The sequence below is a fragment of the Erinaceus europaeus genome, chromosome 17 (assembly GCF_950295315.1).
Source record: "Erinaceus europaeus chromosome 17, mEriEur2.1, whole genome shotgun sequence".
NCBI lineage: Eukaryota > Metazoa > Chordata > Mammalia > Eulipotyphla > Erinaceidae > Erinaceus > Erinaceus europaeus.
The window spans coordinates 16,302,597-16,324,104 of NC_080178.1; the positions used below are offsets into that span (position 1 = coordinate 16,302,597).

General features: G+C 45.8%; 1 pseudogene; it reads right to left on the reverse strand.

Annotated features, from left to right (window-relative positions):
• Positions 1–5,976: 5,976 nt before the first annotated feature.
• LOC103110018 (citrate synthase, mitochondrial-like) lies at positions 5,977–6,773 on the reverse strand (annotated as a pseudogene).
• Between the last annotated feature and the right edge of the window lie 14,735 nt (positions 6,774–21,508).

Below are 21,508 nucleotides of genomic sequence, written 5' to 3' on the forward strand. Positions count from 1 at the left end.
GTCTTTCTCTCTCCCTCTTTTCCCCCTCCCCTTCTCTCAATTTCTCTCTGCCCTGTCAAATAAAGTGAAAAAAAAAAAAAGGCCACCAGGAGTGGTGATTTATAGTGCTAGCACTGAGCCCTAGTGACTAGAGGTAAAGAAATAGAGAGAGAGAGAGAGAGAGAGAGAACCAGAGCATTGCTCTGACACATTTGATGCTGGGTATTGAACTTAGGACCTCATGCTTGAGAAGTTGGGGGCTAGGGAGATGGCATAATGGTTCTGCAAAAAGACTTTTATGTCTGTGGCATAAGGTCCCAAGTTCAATCCCCGGTGCTATTACAAGCCAGAGCTGAGCAGGCCTCTGGTAAAAACAAAACAAAACAAAACAAGCAAACAGACACACAAACAAAACTTTACCCATTGCACAGCCTCCTCAGTTGCTGATAAAAAGAGTGATGAAAGCGAAGTTCTGGGAATTCAGGCAGCTGCAGTGTGGAAAGCAGGCCGTCTGAGTGAAGAGGCGCCATCATGAGCAACTCTCATGGGCTTCTCCTTCCCTCCCAACCTCCCCAGAGTCTGACTGGATAATGTAACTGAGCCATCCTTCTTGGATGGGTCCAGCCCTGGGCCAGATGGGGTTGCCAAGGCCTGCAGGTGTTACCATGGCCCAGCGAGGTAGTGTTGTCATGACTTCAGTGTGGCCAGCTCTGACCAGGTAGGGTTCCCCTTGTTTTCAGCATCATCAACAGCTGAAAGTCACTCAGCCATTGGTTTTGGTTATTATTCTATTCTTCCAAAATGAAGGGAGGGAATCTGCTGTCAGAAACCAGGAGAAATCCTTTGGTTTGTGTAACCTTAGGAATTTTCCCACACACCTGGGCTGCCATCTCTGTAGCTATCCCATCCGTCCTTGTGAGTTAGGCCAAGGTCCCAGCTCTCTGCCTACAACCCTAAAACCCAGACCCTGGTAGGCTGAGCCTTGTCCTCCAAGAGGCCTGGAAAAATCTTCAAGTTATAAAGCGAATGACCTGGAACCTCTCATTTCTCTTATCTGGGCCTCAGTTTCCCCATCTTTCTGGCAGGACCCTATCCCCCTCTTTGATGGAATGTAAACCTATGAATTGATGAATGTGACATACTCCTGTCATTTTCCATCTGCCAATCTGTTCTCACTGTGGCTCCCATCTCCTGGGGAAGGGAGGGTTACTACACTCCTAAGGGGGTCTCCTTGTCTCCCAGCTAGAGATCTGCTAAGAGATCTCTGCTAAGATGTAGTGTCTTCATTTTCCTACTTCTTGAAAAAAATATTTATTAAATAGAGACAGAGAGAAATTGAGAAGGAAGGGGGAGATAGAGAGAGAGAGAGAGACAGAGAGACACCTGCAGCCCTGCTTCACCACTTGTGAAGCTTTCCCCCTGCAGGTGGGGACCAGGGGCTTGAACCTGGGTCCTTGTACACTATAGTATGTGCACTTAGCCAGGTGTGCCACTGTTTGGCACCGTCTTTTCCTATGAAATGGACATGGCTTCCTGAGGTCCCTGGGGGAAGACTGCGGCCCTCACTCCCCTCTGCAGAGAGACACATACTTCCTCCCAGAACTGTCACACCTCCCAAAGTTTGCTCTCCTCAGTCCACAGTGCCTTCCATTGACTCAGCTGTTTATGGCCTCATTCCTTCTCACTTCCTCCTCTTCTTGCCTTCTCTTGGTGACCCTGTCCTAATGCTTCTCTCAGGTTGTCTATGCCGACCTAGAAGCAGCAGTACATGCTGGTTACCTCATCAGTCTCACAGCACCAACCGTCAAACAGATGTACCTTTTTTTTTTTCTCCTTAAATATTTACTAACTCACACCAAAAAACGCAGACGGTGGAGTGGTAAACATGGAATTTCCTGCTCTGTGATCTCAGTGCTCAGCCCCTCTCCTGCTCCTGTTCCTCGTCTTATTCCTCACATGCAACATTCACGGATGTGCCCACCTGCCCACCTCTCTATGACTAGCTTCATTGTCAGCCATCTTAGGTCACTCCCTCTTAAAAGAAAAGCCTTAAACAAGGGGTGGAGGGAAGAAGAAAAGTCAAAGAGCTTTAGCCTTCAGTTCATTGTGTTTGAAGACTCTTTTTCTTTATTAGGGGCTTAATGTTTTACAGTCGACAGTAAATACAATAGTTTGTACATGCATAACATTTCCCAGTTTTCCACATAATGTGTTCAAGGACTCTTACTGCTACAGTTATCTGTTACTATCTGTCTATCTGTTTTCTCTGTTACCAAATGACTGGCATTTCTCTGAAAGACAACTATGGATGGTTTCAAGGTTTCATTCGTAAGTACGACATGAAGAATGGAAACCCATGAACTTGTAAAAGGAGATAAAAAAGTGGTGAAAAATGTTACTAAGACTTTGTGAAAACTGTAGTGGTTATCCTAGGTGGGAGAGAGGTGGGTGGAGGGAGGGCACAGAAGTGTGGCGGTTGGTATGGTATGGGACACTACATCTGTAATCTCGTGATCTTGTAAACCATTGTGAAATCACTAATGAAAATACATAAAAAAAAGTACTCTTTGGGCCAGGCAGTGGCATATGCTCTGGTTGAGAGCATATGTTACCATACACAAAGCCCAGAGTTCGAGCCCCCTCTCTCCACCTGCAGGGGGGAAGCTGTACAAGTGGTAAAGCAAGTCTGCAGGTGTCTGTCTGTCTCTCTCCCTCTCCCTCTCCTCCTCCTCTCTCATTCCTCTCTATCTTACCAATAAAATAGAAATTAAAAAAAAAAAGAGGAAAAAATGGCCATCGGGAATGGTGGGTTCATAGTACCAGCACTGAGCCCCAGCCGTAGTGGCAAAATAAAATAAAATAAAATAAAGTAAAATATAAAGATAAATAGAGTGTTACAGAAACTGAGGGGCACAAAGCATTGCTTCACCATCCATGGAGCTACTTTTTTGTTGTTGTTGTTATTGTTGTCATTAATAAAGACATTTACTTTGCATGTTATACAGAACAACCTCAAGTCTGCATTCTGCCTTGACAGTTACCCAGGGGTTACAGGCAGTGTGTTCCATCTCAAGGCTGTGGTCTGGGGACTGAGGATCCACACAAGCACAGGCAGGAGTTGTGAGGGAGAAAGGGGGCACATGGAGGAGTGTATTTCCATCCTTTCTTAGAGGAAAGGCAGTCGAGCATTCTGAGTCACTGAAAACCTGTGCAAATGGGGCTTCTAAAAGAGGTACAGTACTGTGAGCTCTTGGGGGAAGGAACAAGATAAAGAAAGGAATATTTTCTTGTGACGGGATGAAGAGGGAGGCCTACTATTCTTACTGCTCAGCCCCAAGACCTGAGGATTCACAGGAGACCTTGTTCAACATATGCCCATTTTCTGCTCCAGACAAGGTGCGGGTACCCCTGGGGCCGTACCATGAAGATCACACTGGTTATTTCTAAGTCCCTATTTATAGCTGACAGCATATTAAAAAAAAATAAAGTCACAGGGTAGTGGCTTGTGTTCTGTGTAAGTAAAAGTTCGCAATAAGCACGGATAAAGCCAAGTGACTGTGAATGACCAAAGATCAGACAGTGGTGCATATCGCCTGCTGGAAGAGGTCTTGAGTAGGGACCAGGAGAGAAAGGTCCAGAGCATCCTCAGTTTGAGGTGTGGCAGGTGTAAAAAAATCTAGACGGGCATGACTATTAAAGTGGTGGGGAACAGAACGCTCCCAACCCCTTAACTTTCATGGAAGAGTTTCAAAAAAGAGAATCAAACACCAGATTGGCAGTCATGATAGATGGCATGGTCTTCATGTCACCTGGTAGTGTGAGGTTAAAGAAAAGCCTCGGATATTGAGAACAGCCATTAACTCGAAACCAACTGTTCCTTGTTCTGCGTAAATATTTCCACCTGTACTCACCCTGTGATAACTATAAAAAGGTGGGATGAAAAATGATCGGGGTTGCAGACTCTCCCCTTGCTTGGAAGGGTGTCGGCGGCCCAACCTTTAGCTTCCTAATAAAGGCTCTTGCTATTGCACGTGATTCTGGTCTTCTTTGCGTGAGATCAGGACTCGAACTTCTGGGCATAACAGTAGAATTAAAAAAAAAGTCAAAGCATGTGCAGCTAAGCAGTAGATATTGATAGGAAGTTATCTGTGCAATGGGAGAGGACAATGAGGTTGGTATAGCAGACACCCAGCATGAGTCCTGTGGAAACACGGCAGAATTCTGACTCGCTGGCCTTTTTAGGACTGGGCAGAGAAGAACCAAAAGTTCTGTAATGACTACATTCTTTGCAACTAGTGCTGACCCAGGGCAAGAGGAGTCAGGTTTTCACTTGAGAGATGGTGAAAAGGCCAAACCTAATCCATGCCACATGCATGAGTTTTGATCAGCCTCCAGTTTGACAGGCAATTCTTACCAGGCGGGGTAAAAGCTCAGCAGGGAATAAGGGCTCACTTTTTGCCTTTAAATCCTTAACTTGTATTTTAACCTCAAGCTTATTATCAGTGCCTCAGTTACAATTTAATCTTAAGTCTTTAGTGGCCCCCTGAAACAAAAAAAAGTGCTTTTTTTTGGTAAGCTCCCCCACTTTCTAATAGTTTTCCCCTGTTTCCAGTTTCTTTTAAAGTAAAGGAATCATTTTTTAATATTTTATTTTATTTATTTATTTCCTTTTGCTGCCCTTATTGTTTTATTGTTGTAGTTATTATTGTTGTTGTTATTGATGTCGTCGTTGTTGGATAGGATAGAGAGAAATGGAGAGAGGAAGGGGAGACAGAGAGGGGGAGAGAAAGATAGACATCTGCAGACCTGCTTCACCGCTTGTGAAGCGACTCCCCTGTAGGTGGGAAGCTGGGGGCTCTAACCAGGATCTTAGACCAGTCCTTGCGCTTTGCGCCACATGTGCTTAACCCACCGCACTATCGCTGGATTCCCTATCTCCATTTTTATCCATCCTGACTTAGAGTCCACAAGCCTCACCAGCCCATCAGTTCTCATGGACTTGGGCCTCTCGAGAGGGAGGGCTAGGGCTCGGTTCCAGGTGAGCTGTACCAGTACACCCAGTGCATGTGACACTCCAGACAGCACTGTGTGGTGATGCCGCGGTACTGGAGCACTGCGCGGTGATGCCGCGGTACTGGAGCACTGCACGGTGGTGCCGCGGTACTGGAGCACTGCGCGGTGGTGCCGCGGTACTGGAGCACTGCGCGGTGATGCCGCGGTACTGGAGCACTGTGTGGTGATGCTATGGTACTGGAGCACTGTGTAGTGATGCCACAATACTGGAGCCGCACCCCACTGTGAGCATCTGCATTGGGCCAAGAGTTCTTGCTCTTGCCTTGCTCTAAGAGGACATTGGGCAAAATCTTTTTTTTTTTTTTTCTTTTTCTTTTTTTTTTATTTAAGAAAGGATTAATTAACAAAACCATAGGGTAGGAGGGGTACAACTCCACACAATTCCCACCTCCCAATCTCCATATCCCACCCCCTCCCCCGATAGCTTTCCCATTCTCTATCCCTCTGGGAGCATGGACCCAGGGTCATTGAGGGTTGCAGAAGGTAGAAGGTCTGGCTTCTGTAATTGCTTCCTCGCTGAACATGGGCGTTGACTGGTCGGTCCATACTCCCAGTCTGAGGACATTGGGCAAAATCTGATACAGCCGAGTAACCGGCTTAACCATGGGATTGTGCGGCAGGTGTTTCAGAGCAAATTCTCACTGACAGGTACACCATGGGTCAGTCTTCCTTTGTACTGACTGCATGGCCATAGCCTGGGACGACCCATCCTGAGTTAAATGTGTTCCAGATATAATGTCGCAGCTTCTCATCTGAAACGTCTTTGCCAACTTCCTTCTGTAAGTGTGTCAGCCAAACAAATACTTCCTGACTTGCCAGTCCATGCAGGGACCATGCCAACCCATTCATGGATGCCACAAAGGACAGGCAGGTGTCTGAAAGAGTACTTCCCACCTGGTGGCTGCTATGGGCATTTACTTACCACCGTCGTGGTCACTGTGGATGGAGAGTTACAAGTGCATGAGCTCAGTGAACTCAACATCAGTGTAGCCTAGCATGTCGGTGGAGTTGTGGGACCAGTCCAGCTTAGAGTCTGTGGCCCCAATACTGCTGGCCTCCCAGTAGAGGTTCCGGTAGATCTTTGCTGCAACACAAGGTAGCTTTGCAGTCAGATCCATGCAGTCTTCATATATCAACTCCCAATACTTGTTCATTGATACCTTCTGCAGATGCTCAGGCAAAGTTACTCTCACTGTTAAGGGCTGTGATGGCTGCACTGAGCTGAGACCTGGGGTGTAGATTGTTGGGAAAATTGTCCAGCATAGTGACCACATGGGAAGGCAGAGCTGCTCTCTTTGCCCATTCCTTTGAGAGCCAAGATACCTGTTCCTCTGTGGGGAATTTTCCAGTTACCAGCAGCCAAAATAATCCCTCAGGCAGGGGCTTTTCTCCACCCTTGGCCCTGGGCAGCAGTTTCTGGCATTAAGGGATACTGTAGCCTCTAAATCGGGTACCCTCATCAGGATCAAGAACTGATGTTTCATGTACCAATCCCTTCATGCCTCACATGCCACCACACATCATGTCCACAGTGATCCGGCCCACCACTGTCTTGCCATGTTGCTGCCTGAAAGCCTTACTTCTGGCCTGGTCTTTAGATATCAGGTCACTGACTAGGTCTTTCAAATTCGTGGAGGAAGCACTGGCATGCCGAGCAGCAAGAACAAGGCTAGGTGCGTTCTTGGTTCCGAAGAGCCAGGCGGCTGCAGTGACTAAAGCCACGAGGGATCTGTTGTGGGGGCGGGGGTGGGGTGGGGAGGAAGGGGAGCGAGCTGCATCAGGAACGGGAGCCGCTACAGCCGGAAGCAGAGGTGGACAAGGTTGAAAGGCAGCAGCTGAGGCCCCCCTCCCTTTTTCCCCTTCTCTTTTGCTGCTCTCATGCAGTGTTGGGGTTCTCACCTGGATCCACTGCTGCTTTCCTGCTGAAAGCCACACCACAGTTTCTCAGTCTTTACCACTACAGGTTTCTGTCAGCAGAGCCTAGGAAGTGGGGCTCCTGGATCATAGGGCGTGGGTGCATAGGATGTGAGAAGAGACCGTCCAGATGTCTTCAAAGGCTTGGCGACTCCTCTTCTTGCAGCGACAGTCTTGGCTTGAAGTCTGTCTTCCTCACTGGAGAATGTGGCCCGGGTCTTACCAACCCCAACTATGTAATATCAGCTACTTGGGGTTCCTGGCACACAGTAGACCCAATCAGTGTTGAGGATAACTTTAAACATTTTTTAAATTTATTATTATCTTTATTTATTGGATAGAGACAACCAGAAATCAAGAGGAAGGGAGTGATAGAGAGAGACAGAGAGACACCTGCAGCTCTGCTTCACCACATGTAAAGCTTTCCCCCTGCAGGTGGGGGCCGGGGGCTCGAACCTGGGTCCTTGTGCATTGTAATACATGTGCTCAACCAGTTGCGCCACCACCTGCCCTCAAGGATAACTTTTAATTTTTGTTATTTATTTATTTATTTATTTATTTATTGCCATAGCACTGCTTAGTTCTGGCTTAGGGTGGTGCTAGGGATTGAACCTGGGACCCTGGAGCCTCAGGCATGAAAGTCTTTCTGCATAACAATGATCCTATCTCCCCAGTCCGTATTATTTCTTAAACATATTTTGTTTCTTTGATGACAAGGAGAAAACTAGAGCATCTCTCTGGCATATGTGTCCTCGGGGAACCTCACATGTGCCAGTCCTGTGCTCCACCACTTCCCCTGCTGCTTCGTACGTGATTCTTGAATGAATGGAAGGGTTGTCAAACCCTCAACCCTTGTCTCAAAGAAAAATGGAAGCCCTCCTGTCCCTAAAATGATTGTGAATTCAATCTTGGGACCAGGGAACTAAGACCTGCTTCATGCGGCTCTCTGGACTGTGAAGACTCCTGAGGCATCCTGTCTGCTTCTCTTCAGGCAGGGAGTGTGTGGCTTCTGTCTTTGAAGGTGGCCTTAAGGATCTCAGTTGCTATGGCAACTCTCAAGCTGGGCCACCTTTTCCCTTCCCTCCATCTTGGGAACCCTGGTTGCCATAACAACCCCTGGACTACACCTCTTCCTTCAATCCTGCCATGTGACCTCTGCTCCCCAGTCACAGTACCAGTGTTCCTTGGCTTGGGATGATCTTGATGCCACCTGACTCACTGGCCTTGGTACCTTTCTGAGAGGAGAGCTGAGTGGGGCTGTTTCTGGGGAGGATGCAATGGAAAACGACATGGCCGCAACACAGGGACAATGGTCGGTGAGGGAAGGGTAGGGGCTTGCTCCTTCCAAGCCTAGAACTGTCACAATTGCCTGGTGATCTGAGGGTGGGGTGGAAAGCACCAGGGGTGGATCAGGAGATTGATGAGCTACAGGGGTTGTGTGGGAGAACTCTCTCCTCAACATCCCCATTTTAGGTGGAAGGGCAGATGGAGTGGACACTGTTGGCCTGGGTCTCTGGGATCCTCAGCCGTGGAGGAAAGAGGAGGCCTGGGCCACAGAGACCACTGACAGGCCCTCCCAAGAGCATCTTGAGTTCAGTAGTTATCTTTAGAGGCGGAACTCCCTGCACTTATTATCATGATGAACTATTCTTTGACCATATTAGAGAAGGACATCTGAGAATTCTGTTGACACTTGGAAAGTAGTGCTGAGAGAAGAAAAAGGCACAGGATCCCTAAATGCGATGTAGACATGATCTTCGACTATATACTGCCAGTGTGGGCTTCTCAGAGAGTGGGATTTAGAGGAACATAATATAAGTGCAAATACAGGCTTCTTACTTCTTTTCCTTCAGCATTTCTTGCTGCCTGCTCTGTGGTCCAAGTCAGAGACTCCACTCTGCCCTGTGCCCCATTCCTATTAGTCACAAGTTCTGTTGACCTCACCTTTGGGTGGTTTTCATGTTTATTTCTCCCTTATTGCTTTCCCCTTCTTTCCAGTTCCCACCTGGAAGCCACTGTCATATCCACAGTGAATGTCTCTCCTCCCTGGAGTGTCTCTTGTCCCTCGGCTCACAGGTCACATCGCTTTCAGAGGCAGATCTGCCCATGCAACTCTCCTGCATCTATCCTCCATTTTCCAGGGTCAAGGACCAAATTCTAGGCATACCCAGGACCCTGCATGACCCACTTCCTCCTTGTCTGTTCAGCTGCCTCTGCCTTAAACTTTGCTTACAGTCACACCAACTGCAGGCTGTTCTCTTTGATTCCTTATGCTTGTGAATACACAGTTTCTGCTGACAAGATATTCCGTGCCCTGCTTCATTTACCTGGTCAACTCCTAGCCGACCTTTGCAACTTAGCTTGAGATGCTCCAAGATGGTCCAAAAATATGCTTCTATTCCATTCTCCTCCCAAACTGCAGATTCCATCAGGAACTCAGGAACAAAAGCTCATATTCTGACTTAGATGAGTCTAGAAGGTTTCTATGCTTCCAAGTCTCAGTACTTGGCAGGGAAAACAGCCAGAGGAGGAGGAAGAGCGAATGACTTAGCAGAGAGAAGGGTGATCAAACCTCTGTATTTATGGGTAGGGGAAGGAAGTGAGGAGAAGAAAATGGATTTCCTCTACAACAACTCAGAGAAGCAGCAGGCATCCAGGAAATGGGAGAAAGATGGGGATGATACCAGGGGTTAGCTCGAAAGTCTGTGTAAGGAGGAGGTAAAACTCCATCCTGTACAGCCAGGTGACTGACTGTCCCTCTCTCTCCCATGACAGACTAGAGGTGCTACTGTTTGGGGTCCATATACAGGTAAGGGAATCATAAGGAGTCTTACTAAACGCAGGGGTGTGTGCATCTGCAGATCAACTGAGAGTTATTTCCACCCCCATCAGAGAACAAGAAAGAAACCTTGGAAGTAAAACTCATAACAAGACCACTTCCACCACCACCACAACAACAACCAAAAGTTGGAATAGAACGTTAGTGAAAACTATCTGACAATATACAGAAAGAGCAGAGATGGGCTAGGGAGGAGACGGGGAGAAAGCATAAGAAACTCAGGGATCAAACTGTGGGTATGATGGGGGGAGTGGAACCCATCATCCAGTTAATAGGAGTTCCTTAAATAAAGGAAGCAATGACAAGAAAGTAATAAAAGAACATTTCCCAGAATTAAATGATATGTGGTTCCACTGAGTGTCCAATGCAGTGAATGAGAAAACAAAAACAAATAACAAAACCCCTCCAAACTCATTATATTTCAGATGTTAGAGATAAAGAGTAGTTCTTCAAAATTCCTGGAGCTGGGATTAGGAAGAAGTGAGCAAGGAACTTGCTTTGTGTGCAGAATTTAAAGAATGACTCGGTCATGAAGATATATTAGCCCACCATTAAAAAGAAAAAAAAAAAAGGAGGCAAAATAATCCATGAGGGAACATTTAAAGTAAAGATCTGACAGGGCTGGGATCCAGAGGTGGTAACCTGGGTTTCCTGCATCTAAGATCATCATACTTTTTTTTTGCAAGCATTTTGATTTTTAAAGGTATCTACAAAATGATGAGGAAAATAGTTTAGTGGTAGAGCACAGGACTTACCTGCCTGAGGCCCCAGGTTTGATCCCCTGTACCACCATATGCCAGAGCTGCTCATACAAATGAAAGAAATACATTAAAATATATGTATGGTGAACTATATATCTTGGCCACTACTTTACACCAGAGTGAATGTTTCATTGCCTCTCCCTGGTGCCAGTCCTGTGCACAAAGTCTAGGGAATAGTAATGCCATCTGACTTCTCAATGGGGACATTAGATGTTTGAAGACGATGGAACCAGTGCCTTTAGATGCTCTAATTGAAGATGTTTTTCCGCCTAGCATCCCACACCAATCAGACTCCTGTTGTTAAAATTCGTAAGGCTCTTGCCGGGTGGGCTAGCTTCACGGGCGGGTAACAGAGACGCGGAGACAATGGCTGGGCAGGGAAGCTGTATTTCTTTATTCAGGAACAACGATTCATAAACTAAGACAAACTAATCACCAAACAGAACTCTGCAGTCTCTTTGCAGCGGCGCAAGCACTCTCTCTTACTCTGCAACTCAAGAACCCTCTAACTCTGGAACTCTGAAACTCTTCAACTGTGGAACTCTCTCTTACTCTAGAACTCAGGAACTCTGGAACTCTGTCACTCTGGAACTCTGGTGGGTTTCCTAGGGGCGGGGCCAAGCGGGCCCGCGAAATTAACAGGACTGATCTAATTCTCTTGGCGGGGGAGAACTAGAACCCAATGTAAAGCATACAACAGACTCCCATCTAAACATGAGGATGGGAGAACTTTCTAGACACAGTGTTTCAATTCACTTGCTTTCCCCTGTGCTTTGTCTCAGGAAACTCCTGAAGGATGTGCTCAGATATCACCAGGGAGCCAGAAAGTTGAGTGAGCAAAGGAGAGCCCAGTGTGGGGCAGAGGTTGCCAGGGAGAATGCCAGCTAAGGGGATGCTAGGAGGAGCCAGGCCTTGGCCTAGAGAATAACCAGACCTCGTCAGCAGGAAGTCAGCAAGTTCTAGGGGGTGAAGATTTTGTCCTCTGGAGGACAAATGAGACTGACAAATTATCTGACAAGTTTTGCCATGTGGAAAATTATAACAGGGGCATGGAAAGATTTAGTCAATTGTTTTTAAAAACAACAAACATAAGTTGATGAAAACAATGAGGCAATTATTAATTGGGAAAACAAAAAAGAAAGAAACAAGGGTCATAGTCCACAACTTGGCTCAGGAATAAAATCTATTTACATGGTTATAATAACAAAAACGTAGAATAAGGAATGAGAATATGGAGATATGAGTACTTGTGGAGCACTGGGAGAGAGAAGAGTCAGTGGGGAAAAAAAAAATCCAGCATAGAAAGACATGGAAATCTAAGACTCAGGAGACTGGAGAATGAGTGTTTCTTTAGAAACCAACCAGCATGGGCTGCGGAGACAGCATAATGGTTATACAGAAAAACAAACAATTTTCATGCCTGAGACTCTGAGGCCCCAAGTTCAATCCCCAGCACCACCATCTTCTTTTTCTAGCGTTTGCCCTTCTTCCGTAGCCAGTCAACAGCGTCAGGTTGAGCCTGATGTAAAGTTTCGAGACCTCCTTTGAATCTGGAGAGGTGGCAGTCGTTGACTATGTGGGTCATAGTCTGTCTGGAGCCGCAGGGGCAGTTCGGGTCGTCTCTGGCTCCCCAGCCATGGAACATAGCGGCGCGCCGGCCATGGCCTGTTCGATAGCGATTGAGGAGGGCCCAATCACAACGTGCTAGGTCAAAGTCGGGTTGACGCTTGCAGGGGTCTGTGATGAGGTGTTTGTTCTTGACCTCAGCTGACTGCCAACTCTGTTTCCAAGAGTCTGGAACAGAGAAGTTCAGTGTAGGCGTAGGGGACCAGATTGGGTGACGAGACGTCAAGCGTTGGACAGGGTGGGCGAAGATATCTGCGTATATTGGCAGGTCCGGTCGAGCGTAGACGTGGGAAATGAACTTAGATGATGCCACCATAAGCCAGAGCTAAGCAGTGCTCTGGTATTTTTGTATCTTTCTTTTTCTGTATCTCCTTGTCTTTTTTTTTTTTTTTTTTTGTGCCTCCAGGGTTATTGCTCGGGCTTGGTGCCCACACTATGAAGCCACTGCTCCTGGAGGTTATTTTTTCTCTTTTGTTGCCGTTGTTGTTTATCGTTGTTGTTATTATTATTATTACCATAGCTGTTGTTGGGTAGGACAGAGAGAAATGGAGAGAGGAGGGGGAAGACAGAGAGGGTGAAAGATAAACACCTGCAGACCTGCTTCACCTCTTGTGAAGCAACCACCCCGCAGGTGGGGAGCTGAGGGCTCGAACCGGGATCCTTATGCCAGTCCCAGAACTTTGCGCCATGTGTACTTAACCCGCTGTGCAACTGCCTGACCCCCCTCTTTTTTTCAATTTAAAATTTTTAAATTTAGTTTTTTTTTGCTAGGGTTATTGCTGGCACAATGAATCCACTGCTCCTATGGCTAGTTTTTTTTTTTTTTTCTGATAAGACAGAAATTGAGAGGGGAGGGAAGACAGAGGGAAAGACAGGCACCTGCAGACCTGCTTCACCACTTGTGAAACTTTCTCCTTGCAGGTGGGGACTCGGGGTTTGAACCTTGGTCTTTGAGCATCGTAACACATGGGCTCAACCAGGTGTGCCACCATTAGGTCCCTGTATCTCTCTTTCATAAATAAATAAATGAATTAATTAATTAAAAAGAAAAGAGAAAAGAAACCAACAGTAGGTCAACAACAGAAGAGCTAGTTTCATGGTGAGGTAGCTGAGGTGGGTTGGGGAAAGAGACTGCTGTGTTCAGTCATAGACCTTTTAGAAATACTTGGCTTTTCAGAAGATTGACTACTTATTCTTTGGCTAAAACAACAACAATTCCTAAAAGACAGAGTTGACTCATGTTCTGCTTCCCCAAAGACTTCCAGATCATGCCAGTCATTCTGACTTTTTCCTACTGGGAGCAACTTGATCAGGGAACTCCAACACAGGAGGGGTTCTGGGGAAATAAGTGAATGCATCTTTAACCATTTGGTTAAGTTAAACAAAAACTAGACAGTATTAAATTGGGCAAGTGGCATTATTATTAAGAAATAGACACACTGCTATAGATGTGAACTATAATCCTAAAATCTTTTAATATTGTAAAATCAGTGTTAATAAATTAAAAAAAGATAAAAACAAATATAACTCCCCCCCACCAGGGCACTACTCAGCTCTGGCTTATGGTGGTTCTGGGGAGTGAAACTGGGACTTTTGGTGTTTCAGTTATAAAGATCTTTTTGCATAACCATTAGGCTATCTCCCAGCCCTAAATAAATAAAAAAAATGGAATGGGTAGCTTCTGGCAGTCACAGGTGACAATGATCCTCACTTTGGCCCCCCCCCCACCTTTCATTTATGGGTCTAGGGTGGACTTGGTAGAGTTCAGCGGTGGGATGGGATCAGATTGGGATGTGGAGACAGATACACCTGGGTCCCAACACGAGCTCCACCGTTCCTGGGCTGATGGCGCCAGGCAAGTCACTTCATTTCTTTTAACCTGTTTCCTTGTGGGACAATGGGGAAAACATGAGAGAGAAAAACTTGACTGGGATGTGGTCAAGGACTACGATAATAGAGGAACAGTGCCCAGCACACAGTTTCATTTCTGCTGTAGGACGTCGGGTGTCAGCAGTTGTTACCTGCACCCCACTTCCTGAACCCCTTCCTTACAGCCCCCCAGAAGCTCTGGCCATGGGCTCTGTGTGTGGGCAAGTCCTATATTATTAGCACAGTTCAGAGCATCTGCACATTTTCAGGGGCCTCTGAGTCATTCCATTTTGGGAACTGGGTTGGGAAGGTTTCCGTGGCTTTGCCTGGTTTCGAAAGAAGAAATTTATTTAAGTGGGAACAGAGTCAACTTGAGGTTTCCATGATTCTGACATGACCTTTAGACACCCCGGATTTGCAGTTGCCTCCTTTCACTAATGAAAGCCAGGATCATTTTGGGAGAAGAGAACTTAATTAGCAGTGCTTGCCCTGCCTATGCCCTAGCTTCCCTCCCGAACTCTCACTGGCTCCAGTCCTCTCTCCTGCCTTCTGCTCCGGTCTACCCGCCAGCTCCTGGGAGGCGCCATGCCTCCATCCACACTTGCTGTGGGAACCGCCACCTCCCACTGACCACATCCACAGAGCTTATGCATGTACAAACTATTGTATTTACTGTTGAATGTAAAACATTAATTCCCCAATAAAGAAATAAATTATTTAAAAAAAAAAAATAAGAAAGTGCCTTCAGACTGCATTCAACTCCCTTCTTGAAATGTTCCCCTCCTTTGGCTTCTAGCCACAAAAGGAGTCTCCTTCTATTATCATTTTTTCTACTTCTTTGTCTTGACTCTTGGTTCTGTGATCATTTCCTTTATTTCCTGTTCTTTTATTCGACAAGACAGAGAATAATTGAGTGGGGACGTGGGGGGTGGGGGATATAGAGAGGGAGGGAGGAAGAGAGACATCTGCAGCACTGCTGGTGAAGCTTCCCTCTCCAGGTAGAGACGGGGACTTGACCTGGGTCCTTACTCATAGTAATGTGTGAATTCAACTGGGTACACTACTGTCTAGCTCCAAATTCTGTGATTATTTCTTAAGGTCTGGTTCTTTCCTATCCTGTTAGTTATTTTAATAATGTTTATTGGGTCAAGGAGATAACTGAAGTGGAAGTGTCCCAGGCTTTCATGTGCCAGAGTTGAGAAGTATTCTGGTTTCTCTTGAAAGTAAATGAATCTTAAACAAAACAAAATGAGGGGGCCAGGCAGTAGTGCACTGGATTAAGCGCACATAATGTGAGGTGCAAGGATCCAGGTTTGTTGTTAAAATTCAGGGGCTCCAGCAGGCCGGGCTAGCGTCGTGGCGGTAGACAGAGACTAGGGGACACACGGCTGGGCAGGGAAGCTGTATTTCTTTATTCAGGAACAACGATTCATAAACTAACCCAAACTAATCACCAAACAAAACTCTCCTGCCTCCTTCTCACATGGTGGCGCCAAGAACTCTCAAACTCTGGAACTCTGGAACTCTCTCGGGGTTCCTTGGGGCGGGGACAAGCGGGCCCGCGAAACTAGCAGGACTGAACCAATTTTCTTGGCAGGGGGAGAGCTAGAACAAACCAATGTAAAGTATACAACACAGGTTCAAGTCCCAAACTCTCCACCTGCGGGGGGGGGGGGGTCACCTCACAAGTTGTGAAGCAGGTCTGCAGGTGTCCTTCTCTCTCCCCTCTCTGTCTTCCTCTCTTCTCTCTGTCATATCTAACAACGACAACAACAGCAACAACAATAACAACAGAAACAACAACACCAACAACAATGAAAAAAAGATGGCCGCCAAGAGCAGTGGATTCGTAGTGTAGGCACCAAACCCCACCGATAACCCTGGGGGCAAAAAACAAAAAACCAAAATGAAACAAAACATTTATTTGCCCCAGGATGAAAGCATAGTAGTTATACAAAGGATTTTCATACCTGGGGCTCCCATGTCTCAGGTTTAGTCCCTGGCATCACCGTAAGCTAGAGCTGAGCTGTGCTCCAGGAAAACAAACAAACAACAAATCATTTCTTTATCTTATGAGAGGGAGACCTAAGTATCACTCTAGTGTATGTGGCGCTGGGGAATAGAACTTCTGGCCTCAGGCTTGCTGAGCATGAGCTTAACCAGTGGAACCACCTCCCGGGCCACTACTTTCTCTTTATTCTCAGGAATCTTATTGATCATCCTTATTTGCATTTCCCCCTTTAGCGCTCTCTCCTCATTCTGTTCCAGTCTCTCCCTGGAGTTCTGTTCTTGTGTCTCCAGAGGATTCCTGGGCATTTTCTCTGAGGTGGCCTCCCAGTCTCTCCACCTGGAAGACAGTCCTTGCCATCTGTACCCCCCTCCCCCCATTTGCTCCTCTTCATCGGAGGCATTTGAAAATCTAGTTGTGCTTCACTTCTCTGCTTTTTGTCTCTTCCCTCTCACTCTCCACCCACCCCCACCCCAGCTTTATTTCTTGAGCCAGCATTCAACCCTCTGATCTAATCACTGTGACCTCTGTGTTGTCCTCAAACATGTGGTCACTCTGCTGTTGTTCCTGTAATATCTGGGAGGACACACCATCATAGACACATTTTTTTTTTAAGAGTCTTAGCCAATTATGTCTTCAATGTCCAAGACTGGTGCAAGGCATTCTTTGTCCCAATGAGTCAGTTCTCCTTGCCACGCCCTGCATCCCAAACAGTGTGTGGCCTTATCTCTACTGGGAAAACCTGTCTCCAGGGGGCTGGCGGTGGCCTCTTCTTGGTAGCAGCTTAGTGAGAGCATGCACATGGAGGGTGGAGTGGCTTCATGAGCTTCACAGTGCAGTCCTGTTTTAGAGTCCCAGCTCCACCCTGCAGGGGAGCTGTCAGGCCCTAAGAACTTAAAATTCCCCACATTCTTAGAGCATGTCTAAGATAATTCAGTGCTTCCCTCATTTCTCTGCTACACCGCTATGCTAAAAAAAAAAGTCTCTCTACTTTAAGCCTTTTTTCTTAATCTTGTCTAGGAGGCCATCTCCTCAAGTGTGGAGAGGGGTAACTGCTCTATCCTGCCCACCATCTCTTCATATTTGTCCTCACCTCTGTCTTTCTTTGTTGCTGCTTATTCTCCAAAGTGGAAAGGGATTTTAGCTGCTCTTAAGGGGGTCTGTTGAGATCTATAGAGCCCCTCTCAAAAATGTGATTAAAAAGGCAATTTAGGGAGTCGGGCGGTAGTGCGGTGGGTTAAGCACATGTGGCATGAAGCACAAGGACCGGGATAAGGATCAGGGTTCAAGCCCCCAGCTCCTCACCTGCAGGGGAGTTACTTCACAGGTGGTGAAGCAGGACTGCAGGTGTCTTTCTCTTCCCCTCTGTCTTAACTTCCTCTCTCCATTTCTCTTTGTCCTATCTAACAACGATGACAGACATCAATAATAACTACAACAATAATAACTAGGACAACAATGAAAAACAACAAGGGTAACAAAAGGGAAAATAAGTAAATATAATAAAATAAAAAATAAAAATGACTTAAAAAAGGCAATTTAAAATACATAGCTAAGGGGGGTAGGTGGTGGTACACTTGGATTGAACGTATATAATACCATGAGTTTCCAACTATGACACCATCTCCCCAGACAATAACTTGGGTCCACCTGCATATTAGATGTCGGGCTCAGGCAAAAACTAGTAAAGTCATGGAATATACCTAAAATAGACCTACTAGACTTTTCCAAAATGGAGACCCCAAATCTCATCTACTATATTCTTGCTTTTAGGTTCATGATTAGTAAACAATTTGTTCTGCTTTTTATCTTAATGCTTTTTCAGCCACCAGTTTCCAGATGCTACCATGATACCAACTGGACTTCCCTGGGCAGACAACCCCACTAATGTGTACTGGAGCCCTGCCTCCCCAGAGCCCTGCCCCACTAGGGAAAGGGACAGGCTGGGAGTATGGATTGGCCTGCCAATGCCCATGTTCATCAGGGAAGCAATTACAGAAGCCAGACCTTCCACCTTCTGCACTCTCTTTTCCCAGTGTGCAGGGCGTTCTGCCCAGGAAAGTCAGGTTGGTGTCATGGTAGCATCTGGAACCTGGTGGCTGAAAAAGCATTAACATATAAAGCAGAACAAATTGTTAAATAATCAACAACCTAAAGGCAAGAATATAGCAGATGATATTTGGGGTCCCCAATTTTGAAAAAAGCTAGTAGATCCATTTTAGGTATATTCCAAGGGGCTCATGACTTTACTAATTTTTGCCTGAGCCCAACAGTTGATGTGCAGGTGGACCAAAGGTATTGTATGGGGAGATGGTGTCAGAGTTGGGAACAGGACTAGAAAGCTGGATCAGGGAAGAGAGTAGCTCCCAATATGGGAAAACTATATAATTATTGTTAACTATAAACCCCATCTATTTGATCTGGGGCCTACATTCTGCGCAGGAGTATGTGTAACGCCTGGATCCCTGTAGGTCTGAGCTTGTTGTTAAGATTCGGGGGCTCCAGCAGGCCGGGCTAGCGTCGCGGCGGTAGACAGAGACTCAAGGACACACGGCTGGGCAGGGAAGCTGTATTTCTTTATTCAGAAACAACGATTCATAAACTAACCCAAACTAATCACCAAACAAAACTCTCCTGCCTCTTTCTCACATGGCGGTGCCAAGAACTCTGGAACTCTGGAACTCTGGAACTCTCTCGGGGTTCCTTGGGGCGGGGACAAGCAGGCCCGTGAAACTAGAAGGACTGAACCAATTTTCTTGGCAGGGGGAGAGCTAGAACAACCCAATGTAAAGCATACAACATGAGCTCACATTCTGTGGTCATGGCTAAAAATATTCTAGGCTGCACTCATTTCAGGACCCATCTTTCTTGAGCAGTAGAGTATGCTGACCCGACTTCCCTTTGGAGAATGGGGCAGTCTCTACCATTGTAGATCCTCACAGGGGGGACCAGTAACATTTCATAATGGTGATGAGTGTCGATAATATCTGGAGATTTATCTGCAGTAGTGGATATTCTAGGAAAATATCTGTTGTATCTACTTCTATGGTTTGTAGCTTACACTTATAATGCAAGGAAATGCTAAATTTAGTTAGGGAACAGTGAAAAGATATATCTAAGTTCATGAATTCTGAAATCTGCTCATGGAGTTTATGGTTTCTTCTGGGATTGTGGGACCCATATGATCATCTTCATTAATGTTTCCTTCATGAAACCTTCCTTGACTATACTGAGAATGGTTATACTAAATTCTTACAACATCCATCTATCCATCTATCCATCTATCCATCTATCCAGCCATTTATCCAGCAGATATTTATCAAGATTGGACATGTTCATTTCAGTCATGGTGCCAGAAGGTGGAAGTCAAATTTTGAGACTCAGGAGAGAGATTATTCACCTGTAACCTCAACCACAACATGACGAGAATACTGGAAGAGCTTTAATTGAAGATCTGAAAACCCCTGAGGAGGCAGAAGTGAACAGTTGAATGTGGTGAGAAGATGGAGGAAGGACATGACTCAAGAGGAAACAGACATTTGAACCTGGTCATGTGAAGAGAACAGACATCTGAACAGTTGCCACCTAGTTTAAGAAGATCTTGCTGACTTTTTCCTTTGTCTGTCTTGCCACAAGTTTCAAGCAGGCAGAGACCATGTCTTACATTTTAATGTTTGTTTGTGTTTCCCAGAAACAATGACAGTGAGCCCCCACTATATGTTCACTGGTTAATTAATAGTTTTTCTAAAACAATATAAGTCTTGGTATCAGTTATTTATTACTATGGAGGAAAGCATCCTGGAACCTAGTGGTTTTAAACAATGATCTTTTATTTCTTTCTTTTTATAAAATTATCTTTATTTATTTATTGGATAGAAACAGCCAGAAATTGAGAGGGAAGGGGGTGATAGGGAGAGAGACAGAGAGACACCTGCAACACTGCTTCACCACTTGCAAAGCTTTCCTCCTGCAGGTGGGGTCCAGGGGCTTGAACCAGGGTCCTTGCACATTGTAACAAGTATATTCAACCAGCTGTACCACCATCTGGCCCAATAATGATCTTTTCTTTCTCATGGGTCTGTGGGTCTTTCTGCTGATCTGGAAACTTGATGGGTCTTATGTTCTCCATCAGATCTGCTGTTGTCAGTTGGGCTTTGTGGTTGCTGGCAAACTGACCAGCTGAGCTGGTCTGGTATGACCTTGGCTGGATGACTTGGCTCTCTTCTGCCTGCTTTTACAAGCTGGATTTGAACCAAATTTGCTGCTGCTCCTCTGGCCAAGTCAGGGTCATTGTGGAGGGGCAGTGACACAGGGAAGAATAAAAAAGGTTGTAAACTAATGTAATCAATAAAATATAGACATCACATGTAGACAATCACCTCAAATCCTTTGTGGAACTAGGCTGACCTAAATCAAGAGGTAAATGCATAAACAGTTGAAGTGTAGGGTGACACTATATACATTCAACCACCGAGGTGGCCTCTCTCATGTGTTTGGAGAATGTTATCCACAGGGACTATTGGGCCATCATTTCATCATTATTATTATTTTTTAACCAGGATGCAAGCCCATTGAATTGTCCTTTCATGTTTGATACTCCATCAGTTAAGCATCCCACACAATTTTTCATGGAAATGTTTTCTTTCCCCCTGAGGACATCTGCAACAATCCAGAACACACTTGCCTGGGTACTTGACTCTAAGTTGCTATAAATATCAGATGCGCAGTCAGCAGCTCAGGGTCAAGGCCCAGGCTTCCTGAACCAGTGTCACTTGCCCCTCCACCTCGAGTCGTGTCTGTGGGGCCAGGAGGAGGCAAAGTGGAGGGGGAAATATAGGTCACAAAGCCTGTGTGTGAACATTTACCCAGACAATGGCTTTGAATTCTCCAGGTTGTAACTTGGATGACAGCCTAGTTTGGAAAAAATAGAACAAAACAGTGTGGAATTTGCCATGTAGCTTCACAGACCTGAGTGAGAACCACTAGCTCACCATTTATGGGCTGAGAGACCTCTCGCAAGAGACTTAAACCTCCAGGCTTCAATCTTCCTTTATCTGTAAAATGGAGTCATTCACACAGTGACCTTTCAGTGTGTTGTGAGGATTAAATGAGCTGTCATGTTTGACAGCGTACAGTTCAATACACGTTACATGTTTTTTCTTGCAGACTTCAAAAAAAAAATCTGAAAACAGTTACATGTAGTAAGGGAGAAGTTTCTCTGTGAGTCTGGGAGAAAACACCTATGAGTCCTGCCTTAAAAAGCAAGCAAGTAGACAACAACAAAAGCAAGCAAATGAACAGAAATGACAACAATAAACTCCCCCCACAAAAAACCGAAAACAGGGCTGGGGAATTGGCACAGTGGTTATGCAAAAAGGCTTTCACGCCTGAGGTGCTGAGTTCCCAGGTTCAATCTCAACACCACCATAAACCAGAGCT